Below are 14,894 nucleotides of genomic sequence, written 5' to 3'. Positions count from 1 at the left end.
ATAGTAATATTTAAATAAAAATAATTTTCAAATTTCACCTTAAGACCACTTAAGAAATTTCACCTTCACATGACCAAAATGGCGAATCCATAGGTGACATTTATCACAACCCCATTGGGTGAAAAGTGAAGAAGGTTCCCCTTGCTGACTGGACTGCCATGTCATCATTATGTCCTATTCTACAATATTTTTAATTGTTTAGGAAAACAAACAACATGCCTTTTCTCCTTCATCTGGACTCCATTTTCAGTGAAACGAATTGCATTGCGATCATCTTGACAAGATGGACACAGTCGTATATTTTTCAAGCCAATCTGAGGACATTGATTTTTGAGCTAAATACTGAGCACCTAATCATTCCTCCCCACTAGAAGCCTTTTGGACCCCAAAAGATACTATCATCTGACAGGTAGATGAGGGTACAAACCCCTCACCTTTCCAAGCTCGATTCAATTGGATTTTGACGAATTTGTTTCCTTGAGCTCCTCTCTAAGGAAATCAACATTCACTTGCCTTGAGGAACCCCTTCTATACCTATACTTGTCTTTGCCCTTTTTAAGCTGATATTTCAATGTTTTTTACACCATTTTCAGTCATTCATAGAAAATCATGGTTTTTTCCATTTCACCATCAAAAGAAACATCCTTCTTACGAAAATGACATAACAAAATATAATGCAAACGGATGACAAATTTCACTACTTGGTTTACATGATTCAAGCCCAATTGTACATCTTCAAAGTATGAAATTTTCTAAACATAACTTTCATGTAAAACATAATGATGCCTGAATACAATAGTTACATAACCAATAGGCCTAAAATGCATAACAATGAACTTGCTTCTTATACCTCTTTTGTACCTTCAAACCAAGTGAAATTTTTGACAAGTATCCATCCAATGAAAGTGAACGGATCGTTGCAGCTTAATCTTTAGACTGTGGAAATATTCTGAATGAAATAAGATGGTGAAGTTGCTTGCATAAACCTGAAACTCAAATGAACCTTTCAAGTTTGAAAGAGCATAAAAAAGAATTGAATTGATCTTTCGGGTTGAAGTAACACATGCCTCTTGTTCTTTTGCCTTCCCACTAGAGGACTTTGCACACACATCACAATGCATGCCAAGGAGCTTCGAAAGAAGAAATTTCAACAAAAACTCCCCTCCAACATTGGGCTGCTCCCAACAAGCCTCGTATCCAAATGATGATCTTGGGCGTTGACCAATCAACAATGGCATCCAACTTGGAGAGGCTTGCCTTCAACATACCTCCTCCAATATCATGGGCCAAATGCATCAAAGAAGTGAAACCCAACTTGTACTTTGATATCTTCAAAAAATCAAACAATTTTCCTTCATAGATGACATGTGCATAAGAAAACTTTTAAAACATGTTTATTTCACCCAAGTGGATAGTTTCTTCAAGAAATGGCTCCTTTTTTCCATAATTCAAATACATGTATGTAGTAGAAGTGCTACAAAGAACATACAACATTAAAATCCATACAATGCATTCTTGTTTGGTGTTATGTATATTCTTGCACTGACCTCGTTTTACAATTTTACTTTGGCAAAAACTACTCCTTTTGTCCTCTTTCTCGAAATACTTACCATTCCTCTTTGGTGCCATAACCATCGGTGCACAACATGGCGTAAGGGATGATTGAATGAGACCATTATTCAACATTTTCATTGCATTGGTGTCTCTACACTTTACAATTTTGTCAATCCTTGCATGCTAACATCACAAAGAGAACCCTCTTGCTGCAAAGATATTTCATGTGAAGTTTCTTTCTCCTTGAAGGATGATTATTTCACAACCTGAAATACTTCATCACTCTGATGAACTGAACCAACCAAATTAGAATTGAAACTTGCATTAAATGCAATAACATTTTCATAAACAATATCCTCATATGGATTGAACATGAGAAGTACTAAACGTTTACTTGAATTCACTAGTCTTTTTGCCTCCCCTACGTTAACAACTGATATTTTTAACTTTATACGATGGGTTCTCACCATATACTCCACACCATACTTGAACAAGTGATACTTGTTTTCATGGTGGTAAAATACTGCTTTTCGGTCGTACAAAGATGGACTACCCAACACCACACCTGGAATATCAAGTGGTACCATATCTAACTCTACTTCGTCAACACAACTTGTAGTGATTGCAAACTTAAACAAACATTTTCTTGTGACCTATAAACTAGTGTCTCTTGTTATCCATTCCAAACTTTGTGGTTTATGGTGAGGTATACTTTCAAGATTCAATCTCTTGAATAAGTCTTGAGTGATTTGATTCACTTGTGACCCACTATCTAAGAGTGTGCAGTATTGGTGTGTTTAGATTTGACTATAACATGAAATAAATCAATTCATCTCTTTTCATTTGGAGTAGTAGTAGTGTTACAGTTTTGTGAACTCGTTCTTGCAATATCTTGTTTTCCTTTGACTCCCATGATAGTGATTTTTTTTTCATCACCTGATTTAGAACCTGATGAGGCCTTAGATTTATGCTTCTCCAACATGGGGGATAACCACCCGGTCCGGACCTTAAGACAACTCCTTTTCCGTTTAAAGTGGTGGCTCCGATTGGGGATGATGGGACCAGTTTCCTAGAATGGGGTTTAAAATGAGAGTGCGTGGTTTTTGAGTGATTACAATAGAATAATGATAACTGAATGACGTATTCTATCATGCAGATCTCTAGCTAAATTAATATAATATAAACCCGAGTACTTCTGTATGATATGTGATCTAAAAAGATATCTTCTTGACATGTGATAATAAAGATCAATCACATATAAAACAAATATGATAACATGTAGAGATAATTTATTTGACTAAATAGTTAGTCAAAGAAATGTATAAACTGTATCACATATATGATGATTTATATAAGAAGATAAATAATTTCTGCTAGGTATCATACACTAGTGTAATTAACACTTAACAGAAAGAACATATCTCATATACAATTCATGAAAATAAAGTGTTGTCACTAATTAAACAGAAGCAAGAATAATCATACAAGATAGAAGTACCATATATGTGAAGTTCTGCTCATTTGATTAATGACATAGATTGACGCCTTTCTTCAGATCAAATTATCTTCAAGTATACAATAGTGCATCAACAAAGGAAAGTAGTCTAATATTTAAAATAAATGATCATTTTCCATAATTTCACCAAAGCATTCACAAACTTACAAAAGTGCATTATTTCCAAATGTTTTTGATAAAATTCTGGACACTTCTCTAAACGCATGAGAAGGGTATAAATACTATTCTAACTAATGTTCAAAAATAGATTATACAAAAACTTGATGAGGTTTCAAACAACCTTCCTCTTAACTAATTAAGAAACTCCAAAAGTAAAAGTGACTTAATGAGCAGAGACTATGATAATGATTTTATGTCTACCATCTTTTCTTTAAATCACATATATTGGCCATCAGTTTTACTTGAGGAGGTTCCCCAAACTGTGTTTTGGCCTATCCTACAAAAATTGAATCTATGAGAGGTGGCAACATCCAATGAGTTGAATGGAGTGAGTAGTTAAGGGTCATGATTTGGCTTTGTGGCTTGACAAGGTATTGCCAATACGCTACCCAGTTAGTATTTTCTACCTTTTCAATTGCTTCCCTTTGGGTTTTCACTCTTTTCTTTCATCTTTTATGTAAGTCATTTAAATTAGGAAGTTCTTCGAGTTTCCTTCCTTCACAAGGTTGGTGACAAAAAAAGTGTGTTTTACTGCCTTTACTATGTTCTTTGACACCCTGGCCACTCTTGCCACTACTAATTCAGCATGTTTGATCCTCACATCCCAATCTGTGAATAGAATGTCCTTATGTGTCTCTTTGATCTCAGGCAAATTAGCTTTCCTTCCCTCTTCTATTTCCTTCCACTTGATGAATTCTTAGATTCTTGTGTTTAGATCATAAAATTCAGTTCTTTGGTCAATCGCCTTATTCGTTAGCTCATCCTTGGTGATCAGATAAGGAGAAATATGTGACATCTTTTGGAAAAAATGTTCTTGTTGGTTTGATAAGAGAGAATTTATCTCTAGCACCTCTTTGATGAATTCCTCGATAGCAGGAACATCCTTATATCTTTCCATGGCTTGCTACAAGTCTTGGAGTTGCATGTTTTTGTCTGATATGTCTGCTTCATGGCTTATCTTCAACACCTTCATGTGTTGTTGCAATTAGGCTAGCTGCTCAGTGGCCTACCTATTCGCACTTGCCTTCTCTGTTTCGAGCTATGCAATATTCTCTTCATTTTCGTTAAAAAAAATCGATATCTCGGTAGCTTTGTCCATGGTGGCCATTGCATATGCTCCTGTAAACTGTGACAATCTATTCAAGTTTTCTGTTGGGTTGGAAGAGATATCCTTTCAGGCTATGTCCATTGGCTCATTCCCAGGTTGGAGCTTGGGTGTTTCTATCCTTATCCTTTTCCTCTGTCTCCTTACTACAACCTTGTGTAGAAGACTATAAAACACATCAAGAGGAGGAATTTCAGTCACCTTTAAGACATTTTTCGATGTGGGTAGAGCGGGAATGATTTCAGTCTGCTAAGACGTCATCCCTTGCTCATCCATCGGTTCAAACATTGTGTTTTTCTGAACATGCAGAGGAGTTTGATACTCCATAGTTTCTTGGGAATCTATTGTCTTGGGAGTATCTTATAGTTTCTTATTGAATTGATCCCACTCCTACTCTAAACTGCTACTTTGGATCTCAGAATTGATATCTTTAGGTGGGGTGCTCATACCCTACTTTTCTGCTAACTTCCTGCTAGATTCTATTGTATTTTGGGTGTCTTGGGGCTTCCCTATATCCACTTCAGACTCTATGCGAGAATTAGGTCCCTCGTTGTTGACAATCATACTAGGCATATGCTTGTGCTTGATTTTTAACAAATGCAATAGAATTATTTCAAGCCTTTTGTTTCTAAATTCCTGAGAGCTTTCAAAATCATCAAGACTCAGATTTGTCCTTGCCCATTCGAATGATTTTTCGAAGGATTCAACCGACTATAAAAGGTCTTCAAAATTATTAGCCCCATGGTTATAAGGCTTGTTATTTATTGCAATAGTGATGTTATAGGCTATCTTGCCTGGATCAAATTTCCTTTTTGGTAAAGTACAGAGCCTGATGGTTTTTAGGCTTACTGACTCCTTGATTACATAGTTAAAATTTGATAATGAAAGAGAACCGCACCTAATAGGAAAAGAGGGCCATAATAACTTCTTGTTTTCTTTTAGGAGCTTAGTCAAGCCTTTTCCCACATTCTGGTGGGATATTTCTCTTGCTAATAATTTATCAGAGACATACAAAGGGAGGAAATGTGGCTCTGTTGTACTACCGAAATCCCTAATGTATGTAAACCATTCTTCAAGAAAATACTTGTCTACTGCGACAAGGTCTGTAGCGGCTTCTTTGGAAAACATGGGGGCTTTTTTATTGAAAATTAATTGATGCAATGGAAAAATAACAACATGGCATATTTTATAAAAATGGGGTATATAATGGGATTCCCATATTTGTTTATGGCTAATATGGATAGGGTAGGGGTCTTGCAAGGTCCATTTCCAACCCATGATTGGAAATTTACCGCAAAATCAGATGGAATCCATGATGTAGGCACTGAAATAGAAAGGAGGAAGGTTCTCTAGAGAGGAGGATCTATTCATCGATATTCAGTGATGATAGTGGCTAGGTTATTAGATAGGATGGTGGCCCAATTCATAATGTGGGAATTGATATAGGCATCAATCAAAGGAATCCATTCTATGGAAAGCTTAGCTTTATTAGGTAACCTGTATAGTCTACATATCATAGCAGCTGCATGGTTGTAGGGGCTTTCCAAAGAGGCTACAAGATACATACCTGTTTTACCAAATCTGAACTTGTTCTCCAGTACCCTCCAGCCCTGGATCATCTTGAAAGGTTCTTCGTTCTTCTTTATAAAGTTGGCCATGTATGATTTATCATATATTTCCTGTGGGTCAGGTATATATTACATTTGGTTTAGGTATTTCACTTTGAATGACCCCATGAGTTCCATTTTCAAGTTCTTGAATTTCCTATCTTCAATAGTGAGGTTTTCCACCACCCACCTAATCATATCAGTGTATGGGAGGATTTTTTATCTCACTCTTATTCTATGAATGAAAGAACAAGAAACATCCTTGAATTGGAGTCCTAAAGGTTTTATTGAGTCAGTCGTCGCTTTTGTGATAGTAAACTTAGGATGCTAATCCTCAAGCCTGTTGTATATGGCCTCCTAGGCTATTGCTCCCCCATCGGTGCTGCAAATCGTATAAGAGAATATAGGAGACATTTTTGACATCTCAGACTCTGTAATGCTCTGCTTTTTCTATTTTTGCATCACTTTCCCTAATGACATGTCTTTTGTAGCTTGCCTGAAATGGAAGAGATATATTCAACGCACACGATATAGGGAAATTAAGGCTGAAAACTCTGTGAAATGACTTTGAATTGTGGGAGGATTTTGAATGAGATATTGAGCACTAACTAGCCATAACTTGAAAAATAATTACCTCTTCTCGGGCCACTAAACATTACATACCCTGTGAAACCGTTAATTATTCTATTAAAATGCAGTTACTTCCCATGCTTGGTGCTTTATTTGCGCATCGTAGCTTTTTAAACGATGTCATATAGCATTTCCTGCTTATAATGTGACATGCAATTTCGAATATCGCAATATCAAATTTCGTAAATCATTAACGGATGACAAAATGGCATGGCTTATTTATTTGTGACTCCTGCGAAATGCAATTGCGAATTGTTAAGGCATTTTGATTAGAATGTCGCAACAGGGGCGGTTAATCATATATCGCAATTTCTTTAAGTTGTTTATGATTATCACATGGAAAAATGTGATTTGCAATTTTCTATGAGGATCCTAAACTTCGGTTGTTTTCTAAGGGTTTTCAAGGCCATTTCTCAGAGTTAGGATTTGTTTTTCAAAGAGTAAAAATTTAAAAAGGGTCCCCATTTATATGTCTAATATTAGCTATTACTATATATAAATGGGGGGTTGTTACATAGTACAACAGAACCTAAATCATCTTGAGTGATAACAATGGTTTTCTATTTCCCTTTATTGTTCAACTTATTTGGTCTCATTTCTAGATGCAATTTCCAGGAGTGGGCTTCATCATGCCCTTCTTTAGAACAATGTTTGCTTTTTATTTTATCCCCTTCTTTCTTCACATTTGCATTATTATTTCCCTTGGATTTTCCTCCTTTCTCTTTCTCTTTACCCTTAGGTGGCTTTTTATTACTACTCTCTTCATAAGTGTTCTTTCCTCTAGATTCAAGGTGCGTGGCTTGCACACAAACCTCATATAAATTGTTTGGATTAAACATAAGGATAGTCTATTTCAGATAGGAATGTAAACCACCAATATATTTTAGCAGTGTATCTTGGGAATTCAAATTCACTCCTAACAACACAGCCCTTTTTCTAAACTCTTGTGTATAATATTTGAATGTTTCGCCTTTAAGCTGAACTCATAATGGATTTTTTCATATAGGCTAAAGGATAAAACTGTCTTTTAATTGTATAAACAAATTCAGCCCATGTAATGGATATCTTACCATGGATTCTCATTTCCTCTTGAGCATTTGCTTCCCACTAAACTAATGCAGCTCCTTCTAGCCTCAATGAAGCCAACTAGATCTTTATTTCATCTTCTTGAAGGTTATGAATGTTGCAATATACCTCCAACTGTCAAATCCAATTATCCAACTTTTCTACATTCACCTCTCCATTGTACATGGGAAGTTTGAATTTTATGTCCAATTTCAGTAATGGAGTTTTTCCTTTTGGGGTTTTGGAATGAGTATGGGAAGTTTCAGTGATGGTAGTGGAAGATGATGCTATGTGAGATGATGGAGATGATGAGGAAGGTGATGACGATGGTGGACATGGAGGTGTATTTCTAGCATTCCCTTCTGATCTTCCTTCTCTATGTGGAGATTTAGAACTCTCTCCAACCATTCTAGTGTTCCTCTCTTCATACAAGAATTTAACCATCTCAATCAAAGTATAGAAATCTTTTTGAATTATTCCTCTTCTAAAGAGGGACCTTTAGGCTCTCTTTCTCTAGACATAATGGCTATGGATTTAGGCTCAAAAATTTGTACTAATTGTACCTCTTCAATCTCAATTTAACGAAAAACTTGAGCAGTTTCAAGTGCAACTGGAATTGGAACTTTGGGTGGTGGAGATTGTTGCCTTGTGGCTCTCCTTCTTCTGGGCATTACCTTAAGAGTTGCAACGAATATCTGTCCTTCTCCATTCTACAACTTTAACCTTGTAATCATCACAATTTTGGAACCATTAAAACCCTAATTGCACAAACTCAAGAAATCTAGCAATTCAACCTTTTCTTTGATACAAAATTGATCTGTTTTTGTATGATTAGTTTTGTTGTGCTAATAACAATTATATACTTATAAACATGTGCTTAATTCTTTCTTTTTGTTCTGAGGTTTCTTTAGTTATTGATGCTTACAAACATGTAAAATTCCTTATGTTAAACAAGACATTCATGAGAAAAATAGCTTCAAAAACTATTAATGAACAGAAAACATGTACAGTGTAGAAAACCATCAAATAGACACATTAACACAATGATTTGATGAAGGAGTTCACCCCTCGTGGGCTACATCTCCTTGGTCCAACTTCCATGGCTTATGCCTCTGTATTAGCTCAATGTGGAAAAATGATGTTTAAAAAGATCAATGGCTCCGGATACTTGCACCAATGTGTTAAAAATGTCCAAATTAGCCAAAAATGACTATTGGATATCTGAAAGATGATTATGGCTGCATATGACCCCCTTCCCTAGTGGATCTAGGCTTACCTAAAATTCCATGTGGAAACATCACCTGTATAATTCTTCTATTGCCTCTAAAACCTATGTCAATGCTTTCTGAAGGTCGAAATAATCTAAAATTGATTATTCATTTTGGAAAATTGGTCAAAATTTGACGAAGATATGCTTCATTTAATTTTTCTGTAGGAAACCCCACTAAATTTGGAGAAGACTCTAGTTAGCACCATTAAAATTGACAGTTCCACCGATCTTGGCACTTCCTCCAAAATATCCACCAGCTTAATACGTCATTAACAGAGGGTTAACTACCCATTAAGTGTGATTATGGGCAGTAAGCACAGTTAGCATTGATCCCTAGCTCCTGGTTTTCGGTGCTTGGTCGCTTGGGGAGGCCTAGCCCACAGGGTTGTCTCCCTCCTTCCCATCATCAGATCATGTATGCATTAAATACAAGGTCATGGAATCATTTAAACAAATGAGCTCTTGGTTCATTGGTAATAAATTGGAGTTGTGAGGGAGGTCACGGGTTCAAACTTGCCTGCTTCCCTTCCAATATATATTTTGCCACATATTAAAACATTACCATACAACATTCAATATTTCACATTGGACTTTAATATAGTTTAGAAATTTGATGTAATTTGGACTTTGGAATATGTGGACTAAGGATTTAATTAAATTAAATTAAATGATATATATATATATAGATATAATAGTTATATATATAATATTTAATAATATTTAATAAATAATAATAATTTTCAAATTTCACCTTAAGACCACTTAAGAAATTTCACCTTCAGATAACCAAACTGGTGCATCTGGAGGTGACACTTGTCACAACCCCATTAGGCGAAAAATGAAGAAGATTCCCCTTGCTGACTGGACTGCTGACTCGACTGCCATGTCATCATTCTGTCCTATTCTGCAATTTTTTTAACTATTTAGGAAAACCAAGAACACGCCTTTTCTCCTTCATTGGGACTTTGTTTTTAGTGAAATGAACCAGGTTGCAATCTTCTTGACAAGACAAACGTAGTCATATAGTTTTCTAGCCTATTTGAAAACATTAATTTTTGAGCTAAACACTAAGCACTTGATCACCTATAAATGTGTGGATACATATGCCATTGACCCTTGCATGTGGTTTTTTCAACTAGTGGAAAATTTTCATTGTTGAAGAGTATGTCGCTTGATTTTCCCCAAGTATAGTGTTACTACATGAATGCTATGCTTGAAGACTCGTGATGCAACCCCAAATCTTTAAACCTGTACAATTTCAAATTATGTAGTTTTTTTTCATGCTATCCTTGGCATCATGTACCTTTTTATTTTTCTATTGTATGTGTGATCACTGATATTTCTATAAGGTTTCCTCCAGAAAAATGAACAAGATAAATTTTGTATCTCCAATAATGCGAGAGAACCCAGTTCACATGCCTCTCTTTACTAATTTTGAATGAAAACCATCCTTTGGGCATATACATACAGATCGAATGGCATCTAGAATCTGTCCCCAATTCTCATGCACTCATCTCCTCAGACACGCTGCAGAGTAGTGTCTCCCTCTAATTCATCCAACCAAAACCCTTTTTGTTGTAGACATCATCTAATCTGATACCCTCCCCAAGTACTAATGCTCAGCTCCTATCTTTTACCTTGGGGAATTTTATTGTCCTTGCTTTCTTATTTTAGCCTACCACCAAAACATCTTCAAAGGGTGTACCCTCGATGGATCCTTGGTGCAAGGAAGACCCAGGTTTAGCGATCTGACTTCATGCCCTATTCCATGACCAAAAAAAGAGGGCAAGCGCAATGAGCCAACAATGGAATTAGGAGAGATTTGATCCTTCCCTTGCTGAATTGTCGGTAGGTCTTCTGCATTACCATCCACATTCCCCGCAAGAGCCCCTTAAAATGCCCCTGAAATTTGCAGTTCTCAGTAGAAGACCACTATGTTTTCCTGAAGGCTCTAAACATTAGAGCTGATGATGATAGGTTAGAAAGTTTGTAATGGGCTCCTAGGGTTTAAGTAGGCCTCAACGAAATTTAAGCATCAATTGAGAAACCTGGCGAAAGAGATAGTTGTTCATTCAAATCCATTAATATTTCTGCCAAGATCTCAGATGGAACCTCCTTATACTACAGGGAGGAGGCAGATTCATCGGTTCCAGAAAATTTTGCGGAAAGGAAATCCCTTATGTGATATTTTCCAGTTATGTGAAAATTGTCGAGTTTGGTGAGCCAAGTGTCACTTCCATCTCCATTCCAAGCTACTGAGGTGGAGGGCTTGTCCAGATGGAGATATTCTTTGTCGAGTTTTCCAAGTAATATATCAATATATTCTCCATAAGAGTGATTTCTGTCCTACAACCTACATGACATGAGAGATACTTTCTTACCTTTCCCAATGAATTTTGTCACCTATGCTACTTTGTTATTGGTGTTGTTCCAATCTCCATATCCTTCAATAGAATATCTTGCCTCTACTATGCATCTTCAACTATCACATGTGTGAAACTTATGAATGTAGTTGTGGCTAAGTTTATTTTTCTTCAATATTCTTTTGTTCTATCTACTTTAGGATTAGATGGTGGGGGAGAAATACTTGTATCAAGGGTGGGCTAGGAGAGAACCACTCTCAATGCCATTGCTTATATTTTTCATGATATGCTCTTAAGGATTTATTTTTTTCTTCTCATGCTTCCATTTGAGCATTCATATCAATCAATTTGATTTTGATATCCAAACCAGTGGCCAAGCCAACATCCACTACATATGAAGCCTTCATATTATTCAAATCCAAATTCACTTGCTTGGTTTTCATTGTTGTTAAATAAAATAGGCCCTACCCTTTCTCTACCTTGACCTTGGATGATCTAATTGCAATATTTGTGGATGACCTGTAGTATCTAATATCATGTATGTTCCAGACTGCATTCTCCTTAACTGGCATGGCCATCATATATCTATCAAAATCTTACTCTATGAACTTTTCCAAAGCCTAACCTTTCGATTTCTTCTCAGTAATTTGATCATTGTCCCCTTCATTAGTATTTATCGCTCGTATTTGTGCTAGAAAATTCTTATAACTTCAACATTAGAAGGAGGAATAGTGGTATGGGTTGAGGCACCATGAGTGGTTACAACATTCAATATCTTCAAAGCAATTGTACTTGAAAATGAATTCTCATTCCCTCTCTTATTACTTCTAGAGATCTCATCATCTCCCCCATCAACTTGCCCATATGGTTAGTGAATAGTCTAGATGGGGAATAAGTAGCTCTAGGTTGCACTATATTTGTCTTCACTTTTTACGCTATATCCCCCTTAATAGCAGTAGGTGACTTGAAACCTCTCCTAGCCGATATTGATATCCTATTCCAAGTCCATAAGAAACCGATCCAATACGAGTAGATCCAATAGCATTAGGAGTTTCATCAGAGAGGATTAGTACCTTTTAAATGGTTCTCTAGTTGGTATTACTGTTGCTTACGATCATGTTGTAGCGACTACAACCACCCTAAAAGAATTTGGCCTACACCCAATTTCAGAGCCTCCCTTTAGAGTTTCACTTGATGATTGCAAACACTCGGGTTCACTCTGTGAGCCTGTGTGAGTCTTTGCAAATGCCTTGCTTATTCATTTCATCCAATTTTTTGCATGTTGGTATTGAAGTCATGCTTGCAACCATGTTTAGGTCATGATCAAGGTCTTCTATTTGTGTGTGCATGTTTTTTTCGCTATGAAAGAATCTGTTGCACTCATACACGAAGTCACACTCACAGTGGCACAAGCATTGTCATGGTCGATAAACGATTAATCACAAGTGTCGCGCTTGTCTCTCACAGTGTCGATCAGTCATGTTGAGCATCTATGTCTACATTGTTTGTGTCATCTCATCATCAAGTCATGTTTGTGTGTGTTTACAAGATCACATGTGCATCTTTCACTCATTCACATACTTAGTCATTTTGCTGAAGTTTTGACAATTGGACTCCCCTCTGACAGCCGAACCATCACCCCGCCATCGACTCGATCGACTGTCACCCAAAACAGCGTAGAAGCACCAAGAAAGTCATTTCAATCTACATTTCCCACAAGAATATCAATCAGCCTTCAAGGTGGTCGATCAGAGGATTTGACTCGACAGCCACCCGAGGACTCATTCCCCTAAAAATTTTCACAGAAACCGTAGACCTTGCCTGCTCCGCTAGCTGGGAAAATTGCGCTGTTTTTCCAGCCAGTCCTCTAGAGAGTTGAATGGCTGCTCATCCATAAAATTGTATAATTTTCATGAGCAGGCCTTCTCCTACTCAGTAGTCCACTCAGCTATGAAATTGTGTAGATATGATCAACACTGACCTCCCAGCCTTAGTGCAGTTTCTCTCACCAATAACTCCCAGCAGTAGACTATCACTTTCCTCCAAGAATTGTGCAGTTTCTGTTGCCAAGAACCCAGTCAGCTCATTGCCAGTTCCCCTTGGGAATTGTACATTTTATGTTGCCAGTGATCTGGCCAACTGACATCTAGTTCTCCTTGGGAATTACATAGCTTTTGCTGCTAGATCCAGCCAGTTCCTCCAAAAAACTGCGCAATTTCTACCTGCTGATCCTCCATGTAGCCCCAATTGTTCCTCCAGAAAATTGCGCAAATTTTACTTTCAAGCCCTGACTACTGTCTTGTTCCAAAAAATGCACAGATTCTATTTTCCTTTCCCTCCTACAACCCAGCCTATCCCTCCCAAAATTTTTATAGTTTTTCCTTCTAGCCCAGCTAGACCTCGTGGAAAGTCACTATCGAATCAGATTGCTCATATTCATCACCAAGTGGCTCTTGTGTAGTTTTCATCAGTAGTACTCGAAGCTGTCATCCCACCTCATGAACTTGCTGCTTCTCGAGGTCGCATGCATCCGAAATAATCATGTGTCATGGTAGACTAGGATCCTTTTGGATTTGATGTCATCCCATCACTAGTGACTGTAGGTACAGGTACACTAACAAACATGGCGTGATGACTAACGGGATGAATGAAGCAAGTAAATGTAGAAGGATAGGTCCAACAATGGATGGAAGAATGATGCATGCGAAGAGATGTGCTCACGAATGGATGATCATACAAACATGTGTTCATGGACGGAAGGACGAGAAAACATGCAAGATGTGCTCATGGATGGATGAACGGACGGATATGCACCTTTCGCGAGAAGATGAACCTATCAATCCTTCCAACATACAAGCCAGGAGCAATGTGCCAAAGCAAAATCAAGTGAACCAACAACCATCGAAGACCCCGCGTACCTTGCCATGAGGAGGTGACGTTGTGACACACCATGAAGACATCCATCACTGAGTAGCACTGCATCTTGACATGCACTCTAGCTGCAGCATGAATGTACGAGCACTGTCATGTCGAGTCATGTCACCCACATCTCTACTATGGGCCATGTTGTCAAACAATGTAATGTAATGTAGAAGTCCAAGAGACCCACTTGTTGTACAAAGTGTCATGCAAAGTTGAAAAGTCATGGAATTTAAACATTCATGAGGGTGGTCGAACAACCACAAGGGTTAGTTTCTCGCTTGGCTATAAGTACACCCTCATTTGTACATGCAAAGGACTTTTCACGTCAGCTCCTCCGACATAGCCTTAAGAGTCTGTAATCTTTTCTTTGAGGAGAAAGTTGTGGCTCCAACGCTCTGCACACGAGGTTAGTGATGTATGGTGTAACAATGTGTCTTGGAAATTTCACTTAATTCAGAAGCCTGCTAATAGGTCAACACATTTTCACACATGTATTGTATCTATTGTAAGACTAATCTTTAACACTTGTAATGCATGTTGCTTCAATGTGTGTTTAACAATTGAACTAATTCACTTGTTGTAATACACATATGTTAATGAAATGTGTTGTATATGTTTTTAAGGTTGTCTCACCCATGTCGACTACTCTCCCAAACATCAAACAAACCTTTCACATGGAAATTTCTATGAAAACGATTGTACT

The sequence above is a fragment of the Pinus tabuliformis genome, chromosome 7 (genome assembly GCF_031772625.1).
Source record: "Pinus tabuliformis cultivar Carrire ecotype Pingquan chromosome 7, CPIR1, whole genome shotgun sequence".
In the NCBI taxonomy this organism is placed as follows: Eukaryota; Viridiplantae; Streptophyta; class Pinopsida; order Pinales; family Pinaceae; genus Pinus; species Pinus tabuliformis.
The sequence above is the reverse complement of the archived record's forward strand: the minus strand, read 5'-3'. Positions refer to the sequence as shown.